The sequence below is a fragment of the Bacillus rossius genome (assembly GCF_032445375.1).
Source record: "Bacillus rossius redtenbacheri isolate Brsri chromosome 9 unlocalized genomic scaffold, Brsri_v3 Brsri_v3_scf9_1, whole genome shotgun sequence".
NCBI classification, from domain to species: Eukaryota; Metazoa; Arthropoda; class Insecta; order Phasmatodea; family Bacillidae; genus Bacillus; species Bacillus rossius.
Window position 1 is genome coordinate 7,868,751 of NW_026962012.1, and position 12,747 is coordinate 7,881,497.

The following is a 12,747-nucleotide window of genomic DNA, read 5'->3' on the forward strand; positions in this document are numbered from 1 at the left end:
AATGGAAATGAGCGGGAGCACCAGACGCACGAATAGCCAAAATATTCACATGGCGATCACATCGCATAGAGGTAATGCAAATCGGCTGGATACTTGCATCAGTAGGTTTGTTAAAATCCTCGTCAATAATCGTTCCCTGATCACTCACGCAAGAATAAATGTTCACGGAAATATTATTGAGACTCTCAAAGATCTTAACCTGATGCAGTGTCATGGGGAACGTCATACCGGTCGTATCAAAAACCTCGAGAGGATTAGGATACGATCCAGTACGAGTAACCATCCCAGCCGCCGGCGTCACACCTGCCATAACGGCATACAGAAAGCACATCTCACGGTCAGTCTCGATGTTTACACAAGCTTTGCGGTTAGACAAAAATGCAGGCAACTTTGTATGCGCGGCCCCCACCGTGAATGGTCGGTATGCAGAGACATGCATGTCGAGATGTTTTACATGACTCAACATCCATCCAGACCCGCGCAAAGCAAACTCACTTACATGCTCCATAAGCACAGAAACTAATGTGAAACTGAAAATTTCTGCTAGGTCCTCACTTAACAAAACAGGGATACTTTTGGAGGCGAAGTGGAAGCTATCACTGATGGGCCCCTGCACAGGATCCTCCTTAATAAATACCGCGGCCAATGTAAGATAAATTTTGAATGGGCGGAGAACGCCACCCACTACGTCCAGAAAGGGTTCCCTGCACCTGGAGAGAAATCTATTAATGTTGGGGTCGGGCTGGGGAATATCATTCGCGATTCTGGAATCAACAAGTCGACCCTGGAATGCGGAATCTAAAGTTACGGGCTTCAGGCTAGGCAAAGAGGGAGGTGGCGTGTCTTCGATCTCTAGGTTGGATGAATCATCAGCCGACGATAAAATCACTGACTCAAATGATGATGAAGATGAAATCAATGAATCAATAGATGATTCATCGAGCTCAGACATCGAAGGCTCGCTTTCCTCAAATCTAGCACGCTTATTAGAGTATGGAGAAGACATTATTATAAAAGGAATTTAAAAAAAATAAAGAAGGATACGCTCAACAAGTTAGAACCTGAAAAATAAATAAAAGATGCTTGCTCTAATATACTGAAACCAACAGCTGTATCATCACTTATTATTTTCCATAATATGTGTAAAAATTTGTATTGAAAAAATAAGTGTAAATATGAAATAATTGTATGTCATGAGAAAACTTCTTGTAATATTTATTTGTGAAGTATTTCAAGTTGTAAATAATGTAGAAATATAAAATGTTTAAGGGGAGCGAGTACCTTTTTTGGTTCACATGTATTTTAAATGGGAAAACCACCCTTAATTAGGTACAGTTATTTTGAATTACACTGGTCCTACCAACTTGCGATTTTTACTAATTATTTAGCAAACATCATTACAACTTCCCTACCAGAATAGTAAAATTAGCACCTTTAGTTCACAAGAAAAAAAAATCTTAAATTTTAGAGTAATTATTATTATTTTTTAAAATGAGAAATCAATTTTTTTAAATAGTAAAATAACACTAATTTTTATCAGATTGGTAACATAGCCTTATATAGCAAAAAGAAATATTTGTGCCAAGTTTGAAGTCTGTAGCTCAAATAGTTTTTGAGAAACATGTACCTTAACATGAAAAAACAACACTTTCGGAAAATCAAGTTTTAAGATGAAGGTGCACCTTTTCATTTCAAAACCCTCCTGGACAATAACATTCGCTGTCTTCCCTCTTCCTTTTTCCCAGCCTTCTTTTCACTCTTTTCTTTTTATTTTCTTCTACAACTTCTTTGTCAGCCTTTTTTCTTCTTTCTGCATCTATTTCCTTGAGACCATTCATCATAAATTTCCCAGCTTTGATGTTCAATCTCTCCAGAACATTGGCTTTGGCAACAGAACCCTCATTGAAACAAATCACTGCATCAGCGACCCCAAGTTTCATGGTCTGGAACCCAATGTAGACTGTTTTTGGAAGCCTTTGCCATATTGTGCTGTTGAAACTCTCGTTGGGATTTTGAGTTTTCCCGTGGAGACACCGCTTCAAGAGGTCTATTTTGGATAAGTCTTTGAAAACTGGTTTTATAGCATCCATAACTGCTTCTGGCAGTGAGTTCTGGTGTCTGTATTCATTTTCTTTATTTTTTGCTTTAGCACTATTGAATTTGCACCAAGAATTTGCACCAGATGGACAAAGGAAATGCTGAGGGTTTGCATCTGTTGATTTCTTATGAAAATAAGTTGCCCAAATAGCTTTCCTCATATCTTCTGTATCAGTTAGATTTTTCCTTATGGCCTGGCCATAATAACGCTGCAACTGGTCTATTTCAGCATCAGTGAGTCTTCCTTTTCCCCCAACCCCTTTACCATCACTAAGTTTTTGTCCTTTCATATCACGTTTCAGCCGTCTTAGTCGGGTGCCAACACGTTTCTGTACATGCCCAACACATTCAAGCTTGGTAATCTCAATATGATTTCCATAAGGCTTGTTTCCTAGAACAGCAGCAAATCCTTTAGAATCTCCAACTCCTAAGTACTGAACATAACGCAGGCCAAGTTTATTTTCAGATCGAGCACATAGAGTAGTGGCTCCAGCAACCTCCATACCTCCACTTGAGCCCTCGTAATTTGCCGCACATGCCTTTTTGTGCTCCTCCATTTTCTCTGGATTTTGTACATTTGTTTTGTGAACACAGCCAGTACAAAATTTAGAGAAGCATTCAAAATCTAACACTTTGCCTGTGTCAAAAGAGGTTACAGTCACCACTCCATTCATAGATGTGTGCCCCCGCTTTTGCCATGTACCATCAAAAGCAGCAGCCACATCTGATTTTCCTTCATTTTCCATAACAACCTCTTTTGCTGCATTTCTCATAGATGCGTCACAAACTTCAGTAACAGCTGCAAGAAGCTTTGTGTTGTATTTTTCAAATTTTGTGTTTGGTGCTGACAAATTCATTACAGCTGAAAAAATCTTCCCAGATGCTTTACCTCTGCCAATGGAACGAAGTGCATATATGCATATCTCAGATTTATTTCATACATATTTCTAATGCACTTTGAACTCATTCCTTGTCCATTTTCGTCGCAAATACTACATTTTATTACAATTCTATGAGCCAAACCACATTTGAACTGTTCATCGAGAGTCACCACAAGGCTATTTTCACTACCACAATATTTACACTTTGCTGAAGACTGTACTAACCTAGAAATAAGTTCTAAATCAACAATGACATTCACACCAGTCTCTTCATCAAAATCTTTTTGAAGTTTGGAATGTTTCAGTTTTTGCGAACTAGAAGACTTCTTTGGACTTATTTGCACAGAATCTGTATATGTTGATGCTGAACACCTACTTTTAGAATTATGTTCCTTTGTATGTTGATTACCTCTGAAAGTCCGTTTTGGATTGAATTTCCTTATCCTTGCCATGATTGTAACCAGATACAATAATACACAATGTAGTCCTACTAACCAGTTAGCACAAGATAATCATAAAATGAAATAAAACTCATGACTGTTACACCAACACAAATAAACACAACAATGAATGGGTTAGTGTTTACCCAAACAAAAGAAAACCAATTTTGAAGTGTTGCCAACTTAGGATAATATTGAGGAATGTGCTGCCAACTTTGTAATAGGAATTAGAAATAATGCAGACATAAATATAGTGATAAAAATTGTCAGTGAATAAATAAAACCATAAAACAAACATTGTAAGGTTCCAGGCCTTCAGTATCTCAAAAAATGGAAACATCACAATGTTTCAAATACATTTATGGTCTAAAAATATATATCAAAATGTTAAGTGTTATACATCATTTAAAACAGCAGGAAATTAAGTTTTTTTATAAAATAAATTTGAAATTTTGATTTTTTCAATAAAAAAAGGTACTCGCTCCCCTTAAGACATGTAAACAATGTGCAAGAAATTAATTATATGTCGGTATATTCTGAGAATGTAGAGAATTATTATTTACATGGAACATACTGTATTGAAAACAAATGTATATCAACTTCATATCACGCTTAATATTGTTTAAAGTTTGACAAAATTTATTTAACTGTTTGCAAGCAAAGAACGAGCTCCGAATGGTTGTTGTTTTTATAAATCGCGCATAGCGTTCAGTAACAGAATGAAAGATGTATTAAAGAAATATTAAATACACGCATCCCATTGTAAAAATAATTATGAAAACAAGTTGATTCTCAATCATTAATAAATAAGCGAAAACAGGAATAATATTCAAAGTAATATAATCGCAACAAAAAAAATAGAGTTTAGTAATTTTTCCGTGATAATACACAATTTAAGTAATATAAATACATGGATTTAGTTATTGCTTAATTCGACCGTTTTAACGTGTTTATTTATTTAAAATAGTGGACATATTGTTAAATAAGAACTGTAAACACAGTGCGCGAACGTGTTTTAACGAAACGAATGTACTCCATCTCGTGTTGTCAGTCAGAACTGACAGAACACATACCTTATCTGGAGAAGAACGTCTCTCTGCGGAGGAGGTATCGAGGGCTGACGAGGGCTGGCTGCGATCAAATGAGGTTTCCGACCTCTGTGGCAGGTGTATATATATATATAAATCTGCGTCGGGCGATGACCTGAATTCTCGCGGAATCGCCTACTCTGTGTGTCGGCTTTAGATGACAGTTATAAACTGAAAATTATTAATTTAAGAAAGTTGAGTAGATTATATTTGGTAAAATCATTTAATAATATGGTGATCATGGAAAACTAGTTAAACTATATGTTTTTTTGTTTTAGAAAGTAGATTTTCTACCATTCACTTTTTTCAGAATTAAAATTTAATTAATGTTTTTTTTATTATAGCTTACTGAAAACATTTTTCTGCAATCGTTGTAATGCATTACAACGATTGCAGAAACTGTCAACCAAGTCTGTGACAGCATATAGACACCTCTTAGGTGCGACGACAGTTGTCTGGAAAAACAAATTCCTTTCTCTGAAAATAGAGAGCTTCATCCACGGGCTCTCGCACGTCAACCCGCTGGTCGACCCAGGAAGGCAGGACGTTTCAATGCTAGCTTTTATTTTATATCAGAGGAATAATTAAATCATAACAATAAATCAGAGGTTACACATTAGTTTTATTGTAGTCAACATACATTTCGTGAACGTGCGGGCGCAGAGACTGATGGATAATTTGAATACATTTTTTTTAAAATTATACTAAACCAGAAAATTATATAATTGAAAAGAGTATTAATAAAAAATACAGTAACTTACACGTTCTTTACTTAAGTTGCAAACAGTTTCGGTAATAAAATATGCATTATGCTTTTAACAATTTATTTTAAAACTTTATGCAAAACTGAAATATTACAAGAAAATCACACATAATGTTTGCATACAAACCTGAACATTTACATACAAAGAGTATTAAAGTGACGATAAAAAAAAAGATTTGAATGCTAACTTGAACATTTCCTTACACACAAAGAATATTATATTTACGTATTCAGCTGAAACATTTACATACACAAAGTGACAAAAATTCAATTATACTTTGCTTAATAATTCTAGAAGTAATGAGCGCACTGCTACCTGGGCCATCTCGTCAGTTCTTTGTATGGAAGCACTAGACTCTGTTTGAACTCCGACATCTTGACTCACCGGTCCTAAATGACTGAGATCTCTGGTTCGACTCTTGCGAGAGGCAGCAGGCTTTCGCTGTCGTCTGGTGGACTTCGGTGTCGCCTCGGTGATTGGCTCAGCTACAGGTATGATGGATGTTGGCGAATCAGGGCTGATTTGAATGCATTCAGGGATAACCTGAACCGATTGGGTAGCTGTCTGGTTGAATGCGTGTGCGTAGACGTCTTCACTCGTGGCAGGCAGCACTGTATCGTGTCGAAGCATGTTAACAATACATTGTCCATAACCCGAGCAGTTAATTAATTCAAATGGTATGTCTTGAGGTCCTGGGTCGAGTATTTGTTTCGAGTGAAACATGCCGTCACAGCTTTCCGATATGTGTTTTAAATTGTCTTGACTCCACTCGCTGTAATCAACACTGCCTAGACCAGGATTTACACTCACGTATTTCTTTCTTGAATGAAAGTTAGACATCTTGCTTGGCACAGATCCTCACACCGACACAGTTTCAGCTCGACTGTCGACCCAGGAAGCGGCGATCCTATTTAAAAATATATTGCCCATCCGAATGAATAAATTGATTACGAAATTCCATAGAGTAGAGCATCTCGTAGAACAGTCCATTATCTATATCCCCATAGTTGCTTGCTTAGATGCGTCGACACCGAGAATTTGTTTTCTCGTAATAAACGACCTCTCGACAAGGAACACAAATGAATACTGCAAGGCGTGTCGTGAGGTGGGTTCCACATGCATGTAGCGGGATTATGGCGATAGTGTTTAATTCCGGTACACCATTCGGAGAAAGTACTTTCATAGTCTCTGTCACGGGATGTCTTGAGCTCATCAATAGTACAGGGAAACTTTGCCATTGGATGACTAAGATTTATTACACAGTCTTTATGCTGACAGTCGAAAACAGTCAAGAGAGTCACGGACTTGTATGGTCTATCAGCGTGCCACCTCAGTCGGAAATGAGTATTTTCGCGACAAAGTTCGAAATAAACGTATCGAAGACTACTCAATCCAATATCAAATTCATAGAACTCTACATGAAATTCAACACAGTTCAGACTTGCACGTTTGTAAAGATATCTATTTTCGGTATTGTCAAACAAAGTCGAAGGCTTCATTTCTTTAGATCGTGGATCAGGAGGATAATTAAAATATCTTGTCGCTTCATCCCATGTTAAGATGCTCGGTGCCCACAATTCATCTATTACGGCATCTTCTTGGCTTTGAGTTATATCATGGAATCGCGGTGATAACATGACTGACATAGGTATTGTCTTAGCTCTCAAACTTAAGCGAATGGGGTGAATCGATAAAGTTTACACTGAAGGAAACTACATGTCTCGTAGCAAACACTGTTTTCATAAGTTGTGTAGTGAACATAACCGTCACACTTCTCCTCCCAATGCACAACTGTCTCTGGGTTCGTGCTGCGTCTCAAATCACACCTTACTGCAGAATAATCTGGTTCTGAGGTTATAGTTTCAGTAGCGGCTGCTGCCTTAAGTTCTTCTAAGGTAGTAGGAAATTTACTGTCGGGTCTCAAGTAGTGCACAACACAATCTACCTGATTGCAGGGCGTCTCAATAAAGTCCGGAGCCTCCAGATCGCAATCGGTGCTCCAGTGATGATTGAAGTTGCAGACTATGAGGTGGAACTCTCCATCTCCGGTAAGGTATGCCACACGACGAAAGCCGGGTGACACGTCTGCGTAGCGTGCCGATGGATCGAACGTCATTTTTCTTGAATATATAGTGAGTCTACGCCCGCACGACCGCGAACTGTACGCTGACTGTCGTACCCCGGGACGATGACCTCAATTTATAGCACCTCCAGTCCAGACATGTTTACCGTTGCTTCGCTTGTTGTTGATTCCATTTCGAGCGCGTCATCCAACATTCCAGGATCGCTGTGTTCTAGCATCCAAGCCCTAAGCAATGCGACATTACGGCGAGACGATACAGGTCTTATGCTGTCACGATTTTGAGCATACATTATGTCTAATTTTTTGAAAGCCGGGCAGCCATATTCCTCTTGTGCATCCACTATGTGCATGTGTTTGAAACAGTGTTTACCCAACCATCTTTTCTGTTCGCTTCCAGCAACTATTACAGTTCCACTCAAGTGAGTTGTCAAGATGGTGGAAAGACTGTTGTAGGGAAACAATCCGTGTTCCCATTTTAAACTATGAAAATTTTTAGTGAGCCACGCATTACTTCTCCGGTATTTACGACTAATGTCTCTCCACTCAAACGGCGGTTTGAATGTTCGCGTAATTATGTTCCCCTCAGAGTCAGCGATGCTAAGTTCCTTGGTAATAAAGCCATACTGAGAGAAAAATCCTTGCAGATTAACATACTTCATGGTGGCTGAGACACGACTGAGCCTCTACTATGCTTAACTCAGTATTTTAACAGCTTTGTCTCGTGGATTATAGGAGACAAGTCGGTCGTGCAATATTATTGCAAATGCTTGTGTTAAGATCGGTAGGTTGGCTGAGCTTGTGATCTCCAACTTGCAATCTATGATATTCAAAGGTATTTTCTCAGCTTGACGGCTTACATCAAACATGAATAACATAGCCAGTTCCTTAAACTGATGAGGGTCAAGCAAAGGTGCATTCTGCTTTCCATAGTAAGACTCTTGAAAATTTGAATACATATCATATGCGATTAAGTAAAATCCATTGTCGAAGTTTATGTCCAAATCCGTGTACGGATAACTTTCTGAATTCAAGAATAGTTTTATATTCTTTATGTTGCAGTGGTCAAACCTCGATTTATCGGCAGCCATTACATTATGTTTAGCCGATTGAAAGCCGACTATTATGTATCGTGGTTTTTCCATCGAGAAGCTTGTCTTTACTGACCAGCTGACATTTTGTGCTTGTGGCATGCTGGGATATGTTTCAACAGACCAAGATCTAAATGCTATATCTATATTTCTGCCTTTCTCCACAAGCTTAAGCAGTCGCGTGCGTTCCGCTGGAGACACTTGGATGTGTGGTACGGCCCAATCGATAGAGTTTATGGTTAAATTAACTGCTTGAGGCTGCGCACTCGCATCTACGATCGAGTTAATGTACGTATTTTCTAAAACTATAATTAACTCTTGTTTGGAGTTTAGAAGTATACGGTGATAATCCTCAGCAAAGCCGAGGAGATGGCTTAGCGGAAAACAGATTTCGAAAACACCATCGGCTGTTAGAGGCAAGCTATAGTTTTCCTCGAGACACCATCCCTCCATTTTGCTGATGGCGTATTCATCACGAGTTCGTGAAAGATAATTCTTCACTGTAGATACCACTCCTAGTGATCTGGTCTGGTCTATAAGAACGCCGTTCAGTTCAAATCCTATCCGATTGATCATATGTAATACACCATTGTTTATAATCTTTGCATGGTCCGGTTTCCGTCCGTCTGCCTTTACGAGTTTTCCACGTATACGCAAAAAGGATTTTGAGATGTTTGTGTATGCATCATGATTTTGAATCACTATACGGATTTCAGAGTTGGGGGCATAGGGTCCATTTAAGTATGGTTTGTAAATATGCAGTTCAGTTTTTGAAATAGAATCCTCAAATTGTGGTGCTTGCTCGACTTCAAGAACGGTGTTCTCCATGAGGATAAACTCTAAATCCAAGTTTTTTAAGGAATCTCACGTTAACAGATGTTAGCCGCTTGATGTCTCGTCGTCTACTGGATAAGGACACACCTGAACCGCTCCATTTATGCTTAGAAAAATATTTCACTCCCATTGTTTTTTCAAATGCAGTCTTAGAGTTATTTCTTCCTTTCTTAGGTTAACTAAGCGTCCTTCCTGATCGACTATTTGAATGTCGAGCTCCGATATCGATTGAACGGTAACTGGGACATAAATGAGCGTGGTAGGTCGTTCATTTATCTTATATCCCGGAGGTACTATGGGGGAAAATTCATGAATAGTATTGTTTAATTTACCATTCAAGTATGTGTGTCCCACAGCATTGCTTGTAATTCGTATAACATTCACGGGGAATATATTTACAGGATTTGTCGATTCATGCAGCTCACCTGCTTTGTATACTTGAGAAGAAAATCCAAGCATTTCACCTAATGTATTTTTTCCACTAAAATCCACATGTATATTCTTGCTGAACATTATGCACTGTAAGGTGTTGGGGTTGCCTCGTAATAGAAATGTTGAATCTGCAGGTAGGTTCTGTTTTATGTAAGCTTCCATGTCACTTATTTCATATGCACCTGTTGGTAATTTCATTTCATGATGTTCATTGTTTGCGATGTATCGAAAAACTTGATTATTTTCATCAATGTTCGGTATCGAGTTATATGTTGTCAGATCGATCAATGCCATTGTCCACTCTCCATCCAATTGCAAGGGAGGGAAGTAGTAGGTTCTCATAATCGAGCTCTTCCCAGTTAAAATTAATGTTATTGACATTTTGTCTAGTTTACACTGCGTCTCGCGTTGTGTGTGGTCTCTCTATAAACACTCTGTCGCATATGTGGCTTATGATAACACTAATGCTTCTTATATATTGATACTAAAAATCTTAAGCATAAGTGACCGCAATTCCATGAATGCAACTTTTGTTGTCTGTCATAATTATAGGTTATGTTGCACTTGTTTAAATATCGTATCAGTTCCACTGGTGGAGGCAAGTCTCCGAAGCTATCGTAATATTCAACGTTAGGACCGGTCTTGACATAAGCAGTCCAATGCGTTCCCGGTCCTTTGGATGAGTCTAGATTCAAAATAGCACTTTCATTACGCAATGGTTTCTTAGGTAGCGAATCGCGCATGTATATTTGTCTAAAGTATGGTATTTTCAATTCTTTTATCGCCTTCATTAACTCGAGGTTTGTAAGAGCTCGCTTTGGTAAGTTTTTGATTATCGCTTCCTGCTCCCGCGATTTTTCTTTCTTCTTCTTCCTCTTCGCTTTCCCCCACCACCCGACTGTGGGTAGGGGCGTAGATAAAGTCCTGAACCGTTTTTTGCTGCACGTGCTATCGCTTGCATACGTGCCTGACTCCGGACATCGGAAACAGTTTTAGCAACACCCGCAGCTCCACCAATTAAGCTGCCTAATGCAGCGAGTGCTGGAAATATAAATGGTAATAGACCACCCTTCTTCCCCAGGGCTTTCCTGACAGATTTACGGTTTCTCTTCTTTGATGATGATGAAAATCTTAAACCTGCACCAAGCTTACGTTTCACTCCCATAATCTTGTTAACGGTCCACGCGGATACTCTCTGTCCAAATTTAGTTTCGGGAGACTTTCTAATCTTCTCGGCCGTGTCAGCTAATATTTTATCCGCTTTATGTCTTTCAGCCAAGTTATTACTATTCGCATACGCAATATCGTGAAGACGACACGCCTCGTCTAGTGCATTCACACCACGATCACCTCTTGCTAGTCTCTCGGCTAGTCTCGTGCCAGGTCCACAGAAATTGTAGCCCGGAAGATGTGCCTCGAATGGTAGCTTATTTATAACAGAATTAACTAAGCCTGAACCTCTCTTCCGTCTCATACAAGACATATCAAGACACTGAGTGGTTTCACTATAAGGATGACTGTTTTATAGTGTTTAGGTTTAGTATTAAGAATGGAGGTTGTTCAACAACAGCTCGCTTTACCAATTTCACTAATTGATGATGATGTGTTTAGTAAAACTGAAGAACGTCATGGATCTCTGTTACCAAATACCATACGGTGTATAGTGTCAGGTCCTTCGAATTCTGGCAAAACTTGTCTTATTCTTTCACTTCTAGAACACCCCAATGGGATACGTTTTGAGAATGTGTATTTATATAGCAAGTCCCTAGAACAACCAAAATATCAACGTTTAGCCCATGTGCTGGAAAATGTCGGGGGAGTGAAATTTTTTAAATTTCGAGAAAATGCTGATGTTTTAGACCCCAGTCAAGCTCTCCCCAACTCTGTGCTAATCTTCGATGATGTTGCTTGTGATAAACAAAGCATTGTTCAAAAGTATTATTCTATGGGGCGACACCACAAGATCGACTGTTTCTACTTGGTACAAACTTATACCCAAACCCGAAAGCAATTAGTGCGAGATAATTGTAATCTAATAATTTTGTTTAAAATGGACGATCTTAATCTAAAACATGTGTTTTCCGACCATGTCGGTACAGATATGAGCTTTGAGAGATTTAAAACTCTTTGCAGTCACTGTTGGAACAGTCCTAATGAGCATGGTTTCATTGTGATAGCTAAAGATTTTCCTCTACATAAAGGGCGTTACAGATGTGGTTTTGATCAGTTTATTGTGATAGGTTCATGAATCATGATGTCAAAGTTCGGTGGTGGTGGACTTAAACGATCGCACGACTCATGCATGACGTTTACTCGTGAAGGGGACTGCGACTTAAGCTGGAAACATTTGAAGAGAGTTGGTGATCCTAAACAAGATGGTGATGCTGCTAATAAGAAGTATGTTGACGCAGTAAGCGGGGCTTTTACACATGCTTTGCATTCGATGACTGATGGTATGACACGACAAGTTACAGATATCAACAGATCACTTACTGTAACAAGAGATGTGCAAGTGGGGATTATGGAGTTCTTGCGCAATATGGAGGCTAAAGAACAGCATTTAATTGCTCAATTAAATGAAAGTCTTTCAGCTGTGTCGACAAAGTTGGGTGATATGTGCACCTCGTTGGAGAGCAGGTTGGATTTATTCGCACAAACATTTATAGAGGAACTAAATGATGCACTAAATGCTAACATGGTTGAGATGGTATTGAAAATTAATGCTGGAATTGTACAACAGCTTTCACAAATGAATCGCACTGTTGGTGTTTTGACGATTACTCCTGATGAATATTCTCGCGGTGTGTTGTCTAAGAAACCTTCACCTCCAAAACCAACACCTCCAAAACCAGCACCTCCAAAACCAGTACCTCCAAAACCATCAAGCTCTAGACATGCCTAGATCACTCACGTATTGATGCTAGTTGTATATAAAAGGGTGATATGCTATCGCTAACTCTGCAGTCATGTCTCTTGAGGCTAGTAAGTTGGAGCGCGTCATAGAAAATGTTCGTGCAAAGTATCTACTTGCCAAACGAGC